A 15,017-nucleotide genomic window follows, 5' to 3' on the forward strand; every position below is an offset into this window, starting at 1 on the left:
CAAAGCCACCGCCTCCCTCCCCCCCTTACTCGAAGCTGCTCTGCACAGCCTCCCCTCGCAATACTCCCTCCTCTAAGAGAAGTCCAAGTCCGGCTTCCGCGTGGCTTTCTCCTTGGCTTTTGCTTCCTTCCCTCTCAGTTTACATCTGCTCCCTAAATCTCTCTTCCCATCTTCACCTGCTCCACTAGCCAGTCAACAGGCTCAGTTCCTCTTTGCCCGCAGGCACACATTCAGCTCAGGGCGGCTCAGTACCCTTCAGGAGCCTGGAGGACCTCGTGGAGGAATTCATTCCCACACACCAGTCCGCCAGCCGAACACAATGGCCCGCAGAGGTGGTTACTGGAATGTATTAGGCTTTCTTGTCAAGGGCAGTCAGTTAGAAAAGCCGACATAATAAATATATTACTGATCTCTACGAAGAGGCGCAAGTAACACCTGCAAATTTTTTTTTTTAATGTTTTTATTTGTTTTTGAGACAGAGAGAGACAGAGCATGAGCAAGGGAGGGGCAGGGAGAGAGAGAGAGACACAGAATCCGAAGCAGGCTCCAGGAGCTGTCAGCACAGAGCCTGACGCAGGGCTCGAACTTAAGGACTTTGAGATCATGACCTGAGCTGAATTCCGACGCTTAACCGACTGAGCCACCCAGGCGCCCCTACTTCTACAAAATTCTTAGGAGGAAAGCTCTGAAAGATGAATTTCCCGTCTTTAAAAATTTATAAAAAATAAAACAAACTACATGGTCTTCTGAAAGAAGCCCCTAAAAACCAGCCCTCATGGAGCAGAAGAAACACATTTACTTCTTAAAGACAATAAAATGCAAAACTGCCACTATCATTCAGTATTCTCATTTGAATATTCAAAGTCTGGAAATACAGATAGTAGTGTGTGTTCCCTTCCTCCCAGCAAACTTTATCAACCAGTAAGGGCAAGCAGTCACAGTCAATTTTCTACCCTTATGGCCAAGTAAAGACCAAATACATAGATTAGACATAATAGTAATCAGTGTAACCACAGGCTAGGGCAATGAAACACTCCACTAGTGGTCAGGACATTTCATTCAAAGCTTATTGTGTCACTGTGACTTCTCTAGGCCTTAGTTTCCACAATATAATAGGTGAAGGTCCCTTTCCAGAACTCCAAAAATTATACACTTTTATAAATGGAAGCATACAAACCATGAAGGTGGCACCATCTTTTAAGTTCAAGTGAATAATAAGAAACCTTTCTCTCATTTAAATTATAAGAGAGTAGTTTGGACTATAATGTTAAAGTCTTAGGGCAGACCTTAAAGTTGGAGCATTTTAGCTACTTCTGCAGTAAGTCCAAAGGCAAGGCATTTCTTTCTTCTAGAAGTTTTTCTGGTCACCTATATTGCACTACCCTGTTGTAACCAGTCAAGAGAAAAATAAGCAGGGGCACTTGGGTGGCTTAGTCAGGTAAGCGTCCGACTCTTGATATCAGCTCAGGTCATGACCTCACAGTTCATGAGATCAAGCCCCATTTCGGAATCTGGGCTGACAGCGCAGAGCCTGCTTAAGCTTCTCTCTCCCCTTCTTTCTCTGCCCCTCCCCTGCATGCTCTCTTTCTCTTCTCAAAATAAATAAACTTTGAAAAAAAAGATGAAGGCAAGCAAATTAGATATTCCTTGCTCTCATGCAGCTTACAGTCTTACAGAGGTTATATTTTTATCTTTACTTTTTGTTCATAATTTCTTATGAAATAGCATTATAATTCTAGCTAATGTGTCAGAAGTAGTTAATATTTTATAAGAAAAAGAATCATTTTTTTCCTCGAAGCTTGACTTTCAAAGGTCTTTGTCATTTACGTTATATCTAGAAGCAAAAAAAATTCCCAACGGATAACGACTTCAATTTTATAATTTAAAACAGAACAACTGGGATTCACTTTGCAGCAAGCATGGATGGAATCCAGATCTCTTCCATGTATTGAGTAATATCCATTTAAAAGTCTTGCTACCTGGGCTTATCCATGCTGTAAAGAGTCGTGAAAACTCATCCAGCATTTTAAAAGCAAAATTTAAGATTCAAATTAAACCTTGGTGAAAACTATCACTAACTGGATCAAAAGTTAATCACTCTAATTCACCAAATGGGTAAATGACATGCTTCTTAAATTGTTGGGCAGCATGCATTGTGCCTAATAGGCTATCAAGCAGGGTTGCTGGGTTTTAATTTTATATAATCCACTAAGAAGCAGAAATGACCTGCTATGATCCTAACCAGACAGAGGATGACAAGAAAGAAAGAAAGAAAGAAAGAAAGAAAGAAAGAAAGAAAGAAAGAAAGAAGAGAGAGAGAAAAAGAAAGAAAGAGAATCTTGAGAAGTTAATTAGTGACAACTTGTAAATAAGGGAAATAGTTAACATATATGGATTGATCCAACACATATATATAGGTAACTTATGTTCTCTCATTAAACCCTACAACCTTTCTATGAAGGGGAAAGTTTTATTTATTTATTTAAGTAAGCTCTACACCCAGTGTGGGACTTACACACACTATCCTGAGATCAAGAGTTACACACTCTACTGATTGAGCTAGCCTGGTGTCCTTTAGATGAGGAAATTGAGGCTCACAGCATATAAATGGCTTGTCCAAGTTACAAAGCAAGTTTGATAATAAACCAGATCACACCCATTGATTAAACATAAAACTACAGGCCATCAGTTAGAAATCTGATCACTTTGAATGGAAGGATCAGTACATTTATCAAAAACAGAAACAGCATAAGGAAAACCTGGAACCAACACCATGTTGTTTATAGTGTTTCCTAGAAATGCCATAAGAAGCCCAAGTCCTCAAAGGAAATTTTCAAAATTATTGCAGCATTTCTGCTTAGCCAGGAGACTTACTCTACAATGAGACAGAGGACTTCCCTGGATGGAGCTGGTATCTGTACCTAACCCAAGTCCCCCAGGAAAAAGTATTGTCTCAAATATATACTCATGAAGATTTTGTTCAAATCCCACACATACTGCTGATCCTTCTCCCAAACTATATTTTCTTTCTTTCCCTTTTTTAACAGGTGGGTGAGGTAGGGAGGAGGGGGAAGGGAGGGATTCTTCTGACACCTAGAAAAAAAGAAACATGCCAATTGAAAGGTGACCTTAAGTGTCCTTTTAGTTTAAAAATCTTGTGTCTACAAATTATCCTGTTTCTTTCTCTTTCATCAACTATTATCCAGAAATATCATGTTCTCAGAGCGCAAAACTCTCTTCTGTTTGGGCATGTTGAAAGAATGGTGCCAGGGATTTAACACCAGCTCTCTGCAAACTTTGTAAAATGAAGAGAAAGAGTGACTCAAAGGATGTCTAAGGTCCCAGGGTTGCCAGTCACAGCCACGCCCCACACCACCCCCACTTCTGAAGAAGCTGATTCCTTCCAAGCTTATAGAGGTGTGTTCTATAAATGACAGCGAGGCCCATGGCACAGTCTTTTCAAACCCTCAGTAAAATTCTTATCTACAACTTCCCTGGGCCCAGGCAAGCTGGGGCTAAAGTTGGAGCCCATTTTACACAAGCCAGAACTAGCTCAACAGAACAGAGAAAAGAAAGGAATGTGGGGCCGTGTCTTTTCCACATTTAAGGCATTCCGTTCTCGGGCGAGTTACAACCTAAATGAGAGCAGATAAAATCTATAAGAACCCAGAATGAAAAAGAACAGGGCCTCAAAAAGGCATGATTTGCCTTGAGAAAGGGCTGGATTTAATAAAATGTGGAATCCAACTTTTTGGTTGTGATCACCTAAAGGCAAGCATGTTAAACAGAGACATAAAAGTTAAGATTTGAAGCAAGAATATACAATGGGAAAAGGACGGTCTCTTCAGTAAATGGGAAAACTGGACAGCCACGTGCAAAGGAATGAAATTAGATTACTATCCTACACCACGCACAAAAATAAACTCAAGATGGATTAAAGACTTGAATGTACAACCTGAAACCATAAAACTCTTAGAAGAAAATATAGTTGGTAAGCTCCTTGACATTGATCTTGGCAATGATTTTTTGGATCTGACTTCAAAGGCAAGGGCAACAAAAGCAAAAATAAACAAGTGGAGCTACATCAAACTAAAAAGCTTCTGTGCAGCAAAGGAAACCATCAACAAAATGAAAAGGAAATCTACTGAATTATTTGCAAAACATATATCCAAAAAGAGGTTAATATCCAAAATACACGAAGAACTCAGGGCACCTAACTTAGTCAGTAGAGCATGTGACTCTTGATCTCAGAGTTGTCAGTTCGAGCCCCACATTCGGTTCCATGCAGGGAATGGTGCCTACTTAAAAAAAAAAATCTTAAAATAACCCCAGAACTCATACAACTCAACAACATCAGCAACAACACACACACACACTTACACAGATACACACACAAAATAATCTGATTTTAAAATGAGCAGAGAACCATTTGAATAGGCACTTTTCTAAAGAAGACATACAGATGGCTAACAGACACATGAAAAGATGTTCAACATAACTAATCATCACAGAGGTGCAAATCAAAACCACAGTGAGATATCACTGCACACCTGTTAGAATGGCTAGTATCAAAAAGACAAGAAATAACAAGCGCTGGCAAAGATGTGGAATAAAGAGAACCCTTGTGCACTGTTACAATGTAAGTTAGGGCAGCCACTCTGTAAAACAGTGGAAAACCTATGAACGTTCCTCAAACTATTAAAAATTAAATGACCATATGATCCAGTAATTCCACTTCTGAGTATTTATCCAAAGAAAATGAAAACACTAATTCAAAAAAATATATTCACCCCCATAATCATTGCAGCATTATTTACAATAGTCAAGATATGGAAACATTCTAAGTGTCCACTGATAGATGAATGGATAAAAAGGTGTGGTGTATATACACAATGGAATACTGCTGAGCCATAAAGAGTGAGGTCTTGCCATTTGCAACAACACAGGTGGATCTTGAATGTATTATGCTAAGTAAAATACGTCAGACAAAGACAAATACCGTATGATTTCATTTATACATATACATGGCATCTAAATTCCAAAACCAATGAACAAACAAAACAGAACTAACAGACACAGAGAATAGACTGGTAGTTACCAGAGGGGAAGGTGATAGGGGCTAGGCAAAACTGATGAAAAAGTTCAAGTGGTACAAACTCCCAGTTCTAAAATGAAGCATGGGGATGTAATTAGTGTGCAGCATGGTGACTACAGTCAATAATATTGTATTGCATATTTGAAAGTTGCTAAAAGAGTAAATTTTAAAAGTTCTCATCACTGGGGCACCTGGGTGGCTCAGCTGGTTAAGTGTCCAACTCTTGACTTTGGCTCTGGTCATCATCTCATGGTTCATGGGTTTGAGCCCCACATCAGGCTGTGTGCTGATGATATGGAGCCTGCTTGGGATACTTTCTCTCCCCCTCTCTCTGCCCCTCCTTCTATTCACACTGATGCTCTCTCTCTCTCTCTCTCAAAAAAAAATTTTTTTTTAAAGTTCTCATCACAAGACAAAACTATTTTGTAACTTTGTGTGGTAACCAGACTTATTGTGGTTATTTCACAGGGCATACAAATATTGAACCATTATGTTACACCTGAAACTAATATGATGTAGGTTAAATACACCTCAATTAAAAAGTCCATATTCATTCCCACTAACGCAGAGGATGCAGAAAACACACAGTGCTTTGTGATTCTGCTTACTTTCAACAAAAAGGCAGGAGTAAGAATTTACAATATAACCCTTGTACCCCTAGAATCACGAAAATATGGATGGCAATTATAACATCATGGGGCTCTCAACCCTATTTTCCCAATTTGAATTTTCTGCTTGCAATTACCTTCAGAGTCAAGAGGTGGCAGAGATGAAGAATGAACAATTTTGTTCTCTTTTGTATGCAAAAAGACCAAAAACATAGGGCATGTCACTTCCCCCAAACTCACTACAACTTCAGAATTACACCTGCCACAAACATTCCCTGAAAGCACAAAAGTTAGTCACAGACTTTAGACAAGGGAGCCTCAGATTGATTAAGTCTTAAAACTAAACACAAGGACAGTACTTTGATTGGATTAGTAAGGGCCATAGTCTTGGGTTGTTGTTGTCTTTTGTTTTATTGTTGTTGTTTTTTTTAAGTTTACTTTATTTTGAGAGAAAGAGAGAGAGAGAGAGAGAGAGTGTGTGCGCAGGGGAGGGGCAGAGAAACAGGGAGAGAGAGAATCACAAGCAATCTTCTTGCTGTCAGCACAGAGCCAGACCGGGCTGGAACTCATGAACCATGAGATCTTGAACTGATCAAGAGCCAGAGGCTTAACCCACTGAGCCACCCAGGCACCCCCGTTTTGTTTTGTTTTTAATTTATGTTTCAAATGTACAACATTTTTCAAGTAAGAGTTAGGGCATGTAGCATACTCAGCAAGCAAGGAAGGAATTTAGTTGTTTTAAATTCTGTGGTGTTCTTAAAAATTCACACACAACAGCGTAACACTGGGGCGCCCGAGTAGCAGTCAGTGAAGCATCTGACTCGGTTTTGGCTCCAGTCATGATCTGACTTAGAGCCCCATGTTGGGTTCTGCGTTGTTGTGGAGCCTGCCTGGGATTCTCTCCCTCTCTCCCTGCCTCTCCTACTCGCACCCTATAACTCTCTCTCTGAAAATAAAGAAAATAAACGTTAAAAAAAATTAAAAAACAAAAGAACAGCATAACGCTACATGTAATTCTATTGCTAAGAATATTAAGTATACAGATATTAAGAGGGAGGGACTAAGAGGGAGAAGACGTTAAAGTTATTGCTGTTTTATTTTCGAGTAACAGAAAAGTCAATAGAACTGTAAGAACCACAAGGTGGGAATTTTCTGCTCATTAGCTCTATGGCCTTCCAATGATCTTCACGCTGAAACTCAGAAGCACAGTGCTGATGAGCATTTGAATCTGAGTCCAAGCCATGGCTCAGCCTCCAACTGTATAGACCGAGTCCCTTCCTTTTCCTGGGACTCTGATTCCTCTTCCAAGGAGGTAGGACAAGATGGTCTCCAAGACCCTTTTTAAAATTTAATAGCAAAAGCCCCACAGCTTCCATTCAGGCCAAATATACATCAATATATACAGATAAAGTGGACCCAACAAGTGGCACTCATGGCAAGTAATAAGAGCACACAGCTTTAGAGCAGAACCAATGATCATATCAGCGTATAAAGTAACGATGCCACCAAGGGGGGCTACTGAGGTATGGAATGCCTCGCCTGTATCCCAGGGTCCCAGAATCCTGGGCGTTCTTCCTTTGTCCTGATGCTACCTACTACACTCCTGCATCTCTCTGCTACCAGTGAATTTTGGTAACAAATCGTGCCAACTGTTGTGCACTTAGAAAATGGCTTACTAAATCTCTACTAAAATTGTGTATAAACCAGGGGCACCTGGATGGCTCAGTTGGTTAAGCATCTGACTCCTGATCCTGGCTCAGGTTATGACATGGTTTGTGAGTTCAGGCCCTGCGTCAGGCTCTGCGCTGGTGATGCAGAACCTGCTTAGGATTCTCTCTCACTCCCTCTCTTTCTGACCCTCTAGTGCTCTCTCTCTTTCTCTCCCAAAACAAATAAACTTAAAGAAAAAAAAAAGGCAGGGACAGCTGGCTGGCTCAGTGGGTGGACCATGCAACTCTTCATCTTGGGGTTGTTTGTATGAGACCCACATTTCCAGTTGGGAGTACAGATTACTTAAATATTTTTTTAAACTGTGTATAAAGTAAAGTAAAAGTAATGAACAGACCTCGAGTCAAAGCACATCACGGTTGAGGAGGGAGATGCCAAGGGGCTTTTGTGACTTGAGATCATTGAGACCACAGGTGGGTTCTGCAGTTCCAGTCAGGTTTCTCTCCACCGTGTGATACTGCCTTAAAATCAGGAGGTCTCTCTTTGGGAGGGGCTCAGCCAGGGCTAAAGCAGCAGTTTAGTTGCCCCCCCTCCAACCAGTTCTCAAGAGCTTAGCCTTATTAATCTGGGGTTTGCAAAGAAACTGAGCCAGCCATTTACAGATCCATTACCTTCTTTCTAATGAAAAATCATAACACTTTGCCAAAACAAATGTAATAACTTGGCATCTTCTTTCAATTACCTCTGCTTTCTTGGAAACGTGTATTTGTGGATAAAGCTGCTGAGTTAACCCAGGGAATTAACCAGAAGTTTAAGAAGGCCCTATAATTCCTAGGGGCTAGTGAAGAAAGAACACCTCTTTACCTGGAAATGTTAACAGAATGGAGTAGGAAGGAAAAAGAGGGAGCATAAAATTGCCCTTGGAGGCCCAGGACTTTAAAAGTCAGAGGAGACAGAAACACTAGCTCAGTATGCGGGAAGTGGGTGGTATCGGAAAAAGGTTTTGGAAATCCAAATACAAGCTGTGTCCCAAAGAGATGGCCTTGTATGTCTATAAAGGCCTTAGTTTTTCTTTCCTGAGTTCATATTCTACCCCCATCTTCCTTCCCCTCACCTGTAGTCAATAGCTATATTCAGGATCTATTCTGTATGCTAAGTCCAGGCAGCCTTCCGGTTGGAAGGTTGGTTCAGGAGGTTGGTTATTGTGACACATTTTCAGTAACAATTTTCAGTTCCTCTTTGCTATGTGTAATAATTTCTCTTTGGAGGGAGCTGAGGTGTTATTTTCTCAGGCCTGCACCCTCACCCCCGCCCCCAGCATGGCCTGCAAGCACTGGTCAACATTTACAGTGGCTGCTGTATTCAAAATCAGGATCATCTGTTTAGGAAGTAACCAAGACAATGATTATTAGTACCCGTGCAGTGACGGGAGTATGTGGTTTTGGAAAGAGGCAGAAACAGAAAAAGGGGAAACTAAGCTTCCATCTTCTATTAAACCTGTGTAGAGTCAATTTTATCACACTCCGCACCTTGTTTCCTATAGGAATTAAAGGTACAATAGGAGAGGGGCGCCTGGGTGGCTCTGTCGGTTAAGCGTCCGACTTCGGCTCAGGTCACGATCTCACGGTCCGTGAGTTCGAGCCCCACGTCGGGCTCTGTGCTGACAGCTCAGAGCCTGGATCCTGTGTCTCCCGCTCTCTCTGACCCTCCCCCGTTCATGCTCTGTCTCTCTCTGTCTCAAAAATAAACAAACGTTAAAAAAAAAATTAAACAAAAAAAAAGGTACAATAGGAGAGTGGCATTAGACTTACAATATCTTTTAGAATTCAGTCAAAGATCATGCACTTGAGTGCCTGCCCTCTACTTTACTACCTCTGTCACCTCTGAAAAGTTCCTTAAATGAGCATCTAATCTATCTGAAAACTGGAGAAAGCATCTGCTTCTCTAGGTTGCTATGATCATTAAACGAATCAATACAAGTAAAATACTTTTTCCACTGCCACCCAATAAATCCTCAAAAAGCAACAAATCATAATAAACCAAATCCCTCACTACTGGTCTGATGACAATCTGATTATTACTTTTGCTCCCATATAAAATTTAATTAGAGGTAGAACATGGGGGAAGCGGGGAAAAGAGGTAGCAGTAAAAGGTGAAAAGGTGAGCCTAAGAATTTTTGTGTTCTAAAACATGAGTTGCTCTTTTCTGCTATTTAGCAATCCTTTTAGATTAGCCCTATTATGAGAATGGTAATTGCAAAACATTTCATCATCAGTTTGAAAATGCCAACACCTCAAGTTCCTCTCCACTCCCATCCCCCTCCCTATCCAGACACGTTCTCTCAGAAATGTCCACCTCTGGCACATCCGTGTATTCTATTAGGCTACCATCACAACACCCCAGAGAAGACACAAGACATAAATGAAACAGACATGATCATTTCACGCACGTCTTGATGTTCCCGTCTCTTTTCATCTGTTACAGCCTCTATCAAAATTGAGAGCAGTAAATCTTTGAATAGACAAAGTCTATCAGCAGTTTTCCCAAAGAACAAAATGTACCTATTCATGGTGTCAGCATGGAAACCTCTAGTTTGAAATGCTCTCATTATTATGCATGGGTGTGTACACAAACAGAAATTATCCTTTGGGGAACAGAATTTTCAACTCTGAGTAAAAGGCTCTTCTTTCAACTGCTTGACCATCACTGCCAATCCACACCCTCGAAAATCCTCTCCAACCACAGCTGATTTCCTTCTCTCTGCTTCCTTTGGAAAAGTCCAGACATATATAACTACATAACTATGTTAAAACCACTAACCTGAGAAAATAAAATCGACTAATCTTCCTTAAAGTGGCAGAACTCAAACGCTTTTATGGATAATGAACTTGGCTGCTCAGCCAAATGGATGATTCACACAATTATAGGAACTAGTTAGAACCTGTAAGAAATTGGTCAGATGGGCATAGGCAGACTTCTCCAAAGGTGTCCTCCCATAGCCTTGGCCAGGCAGTTATGTAAAGCTGAACTCCATTTCATTCACCATATTTGATTTTTTTCCATTTGCTACGTTACCTAATGATTAAAATGAGACAGCAGTTGCATTTGTAATGTTACTCATCATCTTTCTGGCTTTAAACCACATTTATTCAATCTTAAAAGTCAAGGCTTTGAGAGGTGGGGGCAGGATAACCTGATGGTGGAGGACTGTGGCTCTGATGTCAGATCCACTGGAGCCCATTCAGAACTTTGACCCTGACTAGCTAGGTAATCCCAAATTACTTACATGTAAAATAGGTACACCACCACCAATCTGGCAAGGCTTTGCATGGATTAAATTAGATAAATGTGCACTGTGTGCCAGACCTTAACTAATGTTGAACATCTGTTAAATTATTTTAGTAATAAATTTATTTCAAGATGAAATATTAATAAAATTATTTGATAGTATAATTAACAGTGTTTCTCATTTCATGTGTTCTCAGATTCCCAGTAAGTGAGAATTATCTTGATGCTACAAACGTCATCACAGGAAATCCTTTGCTGGTGGACTTGGATTAAGAAGGGCTCTCTTCTACCTCTAGCTCTCCTAGGTTACTCAGACTTCAAGTTCCCTCTTTCCTAACCCCCAATCAGCACTGCAGCCCTATCCTGGGCACACAGCAGGCTCAAATCAATATTTTACATGTTAGGTATGAACTCTACCTAAGAACTTTCATACAATCTCAAATTCCAAATCTCCATAGAAACACCTTTATGAGGAAGATAAGGTAAGATTCTTTCCTCAGTCTATATGGATTAAAAAAAAAATTTTTTAATGCCAAATTATTGCGAAATGTCAACTAGCTAGGAAAGGCTTTGAGTCTAGATCTGAGTTCCAGGCAGGAGATTTGAAAACCTTACAAAGCCATACTCTGCATGATTATCTCAAGGAAATGTTTCTCACTTTGAATAAGAAAAAGGGAAAGTACCAAAAGAAGGCCAGACAGGCTCTATGGAAGGATTAGATGAAAGCTTGGTTTGAGATTGTTAGAACAAGCATTATTTTGTTGTAATAACCAAGTAGGTAGTTAAGTTTAAAAGTAAAGTAATGTAATATCAGCTATAAAAAATTTCCCACCTTTTACAAGAAGAATTTTTGAGATTGCACAGTACTCCTACAAACCACATTAGACACTCGGGTAGTTTAACAAAGAAAAAAAAATGACATGGTTCAGTCAGATACGAAATTTTACAAAATAAAAAAGGAGAATCAAATACAGAAAGTAATGTGGGCTAACATCAACCAAAAGCCAAGTGATTAGTTCTTTTTGAGATTTTCACCAGACACCCAAACACTGCAGGGTTACTGGCATCACATTATTAAAATATGCTAAAATATAATAAATACCACGAGCTTAAAACCTAATGTACTGGGAAGCAAACCTTTACATGCTCCGCCTAGCCTTTACATTAATTCTGCGTAATTTTATTTCTTAAAATCCTTGAACTTCCAAATAATAGCAGAAACAAAAATTCACAAGAATGGATCACAAACAAGATTATCAATAGTTCCCATTTAAATAGTAGTAGCACAATAATATGGGTTATATCACTGAAAAGCAGTAGAGAAGTCCATGTAAAAATTAAGTGATTATATATGCTTATATGTACACATAACATTCTCAGCATTAAAAAACAAAACAAAAAAGACTACTGGTATGGTAAGCTTTTCAAAGAAAGCAATTCTCCCTGAAGATACAATATTGGCAATTTGTTGATACTTCTTTGGAGTTTAAGTTTGGAATATTCTCATTTATGCTATGCTTAAAACAATGCAATCATTTTTTATTCATTCAGTTCTGATCTTCATACTCTTAACAGTTTTAGAACAGGTGGGAACAGTGACCTGCTTTTTTCAACCATTATATCCCCCAGACATGACTAATTTGAAGCTGAGCAAATTGCACATAATGGGCCAGGGATTCAAGTTCACAATTTTTAGTAGGCTGCACTCTTGTTTCAGGGCACATGGTTCTCCTTCCCTTCCCCCCTTCCACCACCCCTGCAGCTGCCTCTCCATGAACTAAATTCACCAAACATGAAATCAAAGGGAAATTATTTTTTGCATTTTCTGCAGGCTTATTTTCAAGGAGGATAAAGATTAGGCTACATCTTTAAAAATATTTTCTTTTCCTTTAGGGGTTCTTAAGTTTTTAAATACATTCTAAATTCTAAAGAAGCTAGCTACTTAAGAAACCTTCTCAACACATAAGAAAACAATAAGATGCATCATTTTATACTGGTTCAAAGTTTTTATAAAAGCATGGCATAATTCAGCGACATTTTAAATACCCCAAATTCCACCTTATAAAATATTGTGTTCTAGAGCCTTTTTACAAAATACCATTAAAGGTTTGCAGTATATAGACACTGGCACAAGAAAAACTAACAAACAAAACAAGCAGGAAACAAAACAAAAACTTGGTTCTCGAAAGGCCATTGGGGTAGGGAAGTGTGTAAGCTGGCTAAACCAAAACCCAATCCCTCCTATTTGCTTTTTATCTGATGTCTAAATTTCCCCCACCAATTCTAGAAGGCTGCAACCAAATGCCAGTGTAAAAACAGCATATAAAATTCTGCAAGTATTGAAACATTCGTACAATTTTGTAACTAGAGACTGAACTCATTGATCTACCAATGAAGAAAATGAAACTTGTTGGTTAACTGATTTGGTCACTTTGGGGTGCATGGTTTGTCATGACTGTTTGGTGGAGGGGGGAATGGATGGTTGTTTTTGTTTTGTATATACGTGTATGGAGTACTTTTATAATCAGGAACTTTGCCATTCAGAGCCTCCCCTTTCTAGGTTGCCATGTTTCCTTTCATGGGAACCAACAATGATCAAAAAGAAATGTAAATTATGTTGATATCACTTTCTCAATTAGCCTCTGCAGACGCATTAAAAAGAAGTGAAGTCATCCCCCCATCTCACACACACACTCAACACACACACACATACACACACACACACACACACACACACACACACACACACCCCTGACTTCCTACTTATCAGTGGAGTACTCTTCTCACTGAGAAGAGCGGAGAAGAGGTTTCTGAACTTTACTTCAACTTTCCAGCCTACAAACTGCTTCAACTACTGATTCCACTTGCCACTTTGTTGAAGTTCCAGGCTTTGCTCGGTTTCACCTGCTTTTCATTTTAGGGAAGTCTGGTGGGAAAACACTGCACTTACCTTTTGTTGATATTTATTTCCCATTTGGGGGTCTTGTAGTGTACCCAAGTTCCTTGATTTGTTTAACAGCAAAAACAAACAAACAAACATAAATACTGTCTAAACAGTTGAGACAAAGGCTAAGTCACTATTTAGTGTTTAAGGTGAACTGAATCTGATCTTTGCAGTCTACTATGGCCAGAGCAGGGGACATCGTCTTGGCAACTGAGGAAGGAGGGGAGCTAAGGAGTAAACTTACACAACTCCCCCCCCAAGAAGTGTTATAGATGTTTTTTCTTTTCCAAGGAAATTGGAACTGCAACAGTTTACCTATTGAGAAGAATCTAGTTGGAGTTAGGACCTATCACTAACTTTTTGCGATGATTATCGAGTATGGTCACCAACCAAATTCTCTGGGCAAAACAACTCCTGGCACCACTTACTCTAGTCAAACCCCTTTGAATATAAAACTGTTCTGATCCTACAGCAACGTTAATGTCCAGCAGCCACTCACCAGTGTCTTTGCACCTTTGCTCCACAGTACTAAGATCCCAGAAATTATACTAGTTCCGGAAGCGCCCTAAGAAACCCACAACAGTGGATAATGGGCTCTTCGAGGCTAGGAGATCAGCTTCTTAGGAAAAGAAAAAGAAACCCACACCAACAAACACCAGGGAACTATGTGTAATGGTTCGCTGCTTGTGCAAAAACCTCAAAGAGGATGAAGGTCAGACAGGGATAATAGGCCAATTTAATTCTGAAAGCACAAGGTGCAAGAAATTTTAATTATGGTCTGCCACTGAAATCACACAAGATCCAATGGCATCTAACTGCAACTGCTCATCAAGGGAGACAAGAGGTGTAATTGTAACCGCTGCATAATCACTGTGAGGGCACAGGGAAGGCTGCCTTCAGCTCCCAGCAGAGAATGTATTAAGAGCCTCGAAAAATCCAATACAGGGAAACATGGAGATTGTACGTAGCCAAACAGGAGCTCTTAACAGGAAAGCCAAACCCCGTTGTGTGTGTGCGCGCGCGCGTGTATGTGTTTGAGAGGTGAGGGTTCCAGGAACAAAAAGATTAAGCTGTTTGGCCCAAATTGAGAATATGGGCTTGTAAAACTCCGAACCCCTTTCTGCTTTGTGGATACATACGCAGAGAGAAAGGCATGATTTCCTCCAGAAATTTCTGCCTCGGTGAAGCTTCACCCACTCTCCTTTGTTTAAAACAATTAGCTTGGATGTTACAGTGATTTACAGAACCAGACTCCCTTTAATTTGTTCGCATCAAACCCGAGTCTGGAGACAAAACGGCACACACAGGGCTCGAGGTGCCCAAGCCTGTGCGGCTCTCACCACCACGCCGACGACGGCGCCCGCGCGGCGCTGACTCTCGCAAAGGGACGGGCGGAGAAAGCCCCTCCGCGGAC

The 15,017-nt window shown here is 40.2% G+C and overlaps 1 protein-coding gene across 3 annotated transcripts in view; it reads right to left on the reverse strand.

Annotated features, from left to right (window-relative positions):
• Positions 1-15,017, reverse strand: part of WLS (Wnt ligand secretion mediator) — a 100,310-nt gene that overhangs the window by 83,773 nt on the left and 1,520 nt on the right. The window lies entirely within an intron of this gene.

The sequence above is a fragment of the Panthera leo genome, chromosome C1, assembly GCF_018350215.1.
Source record: "Panthera leo isolate Ple1 chromosome C1, P.leo_Ple1_pat1.1, whole genome shotgun sequence".
NCBI lineage: Eukaryota > Metazoa > Chordata > Mammalia > Carnivora > Felidae > Panthera > Panthera leo.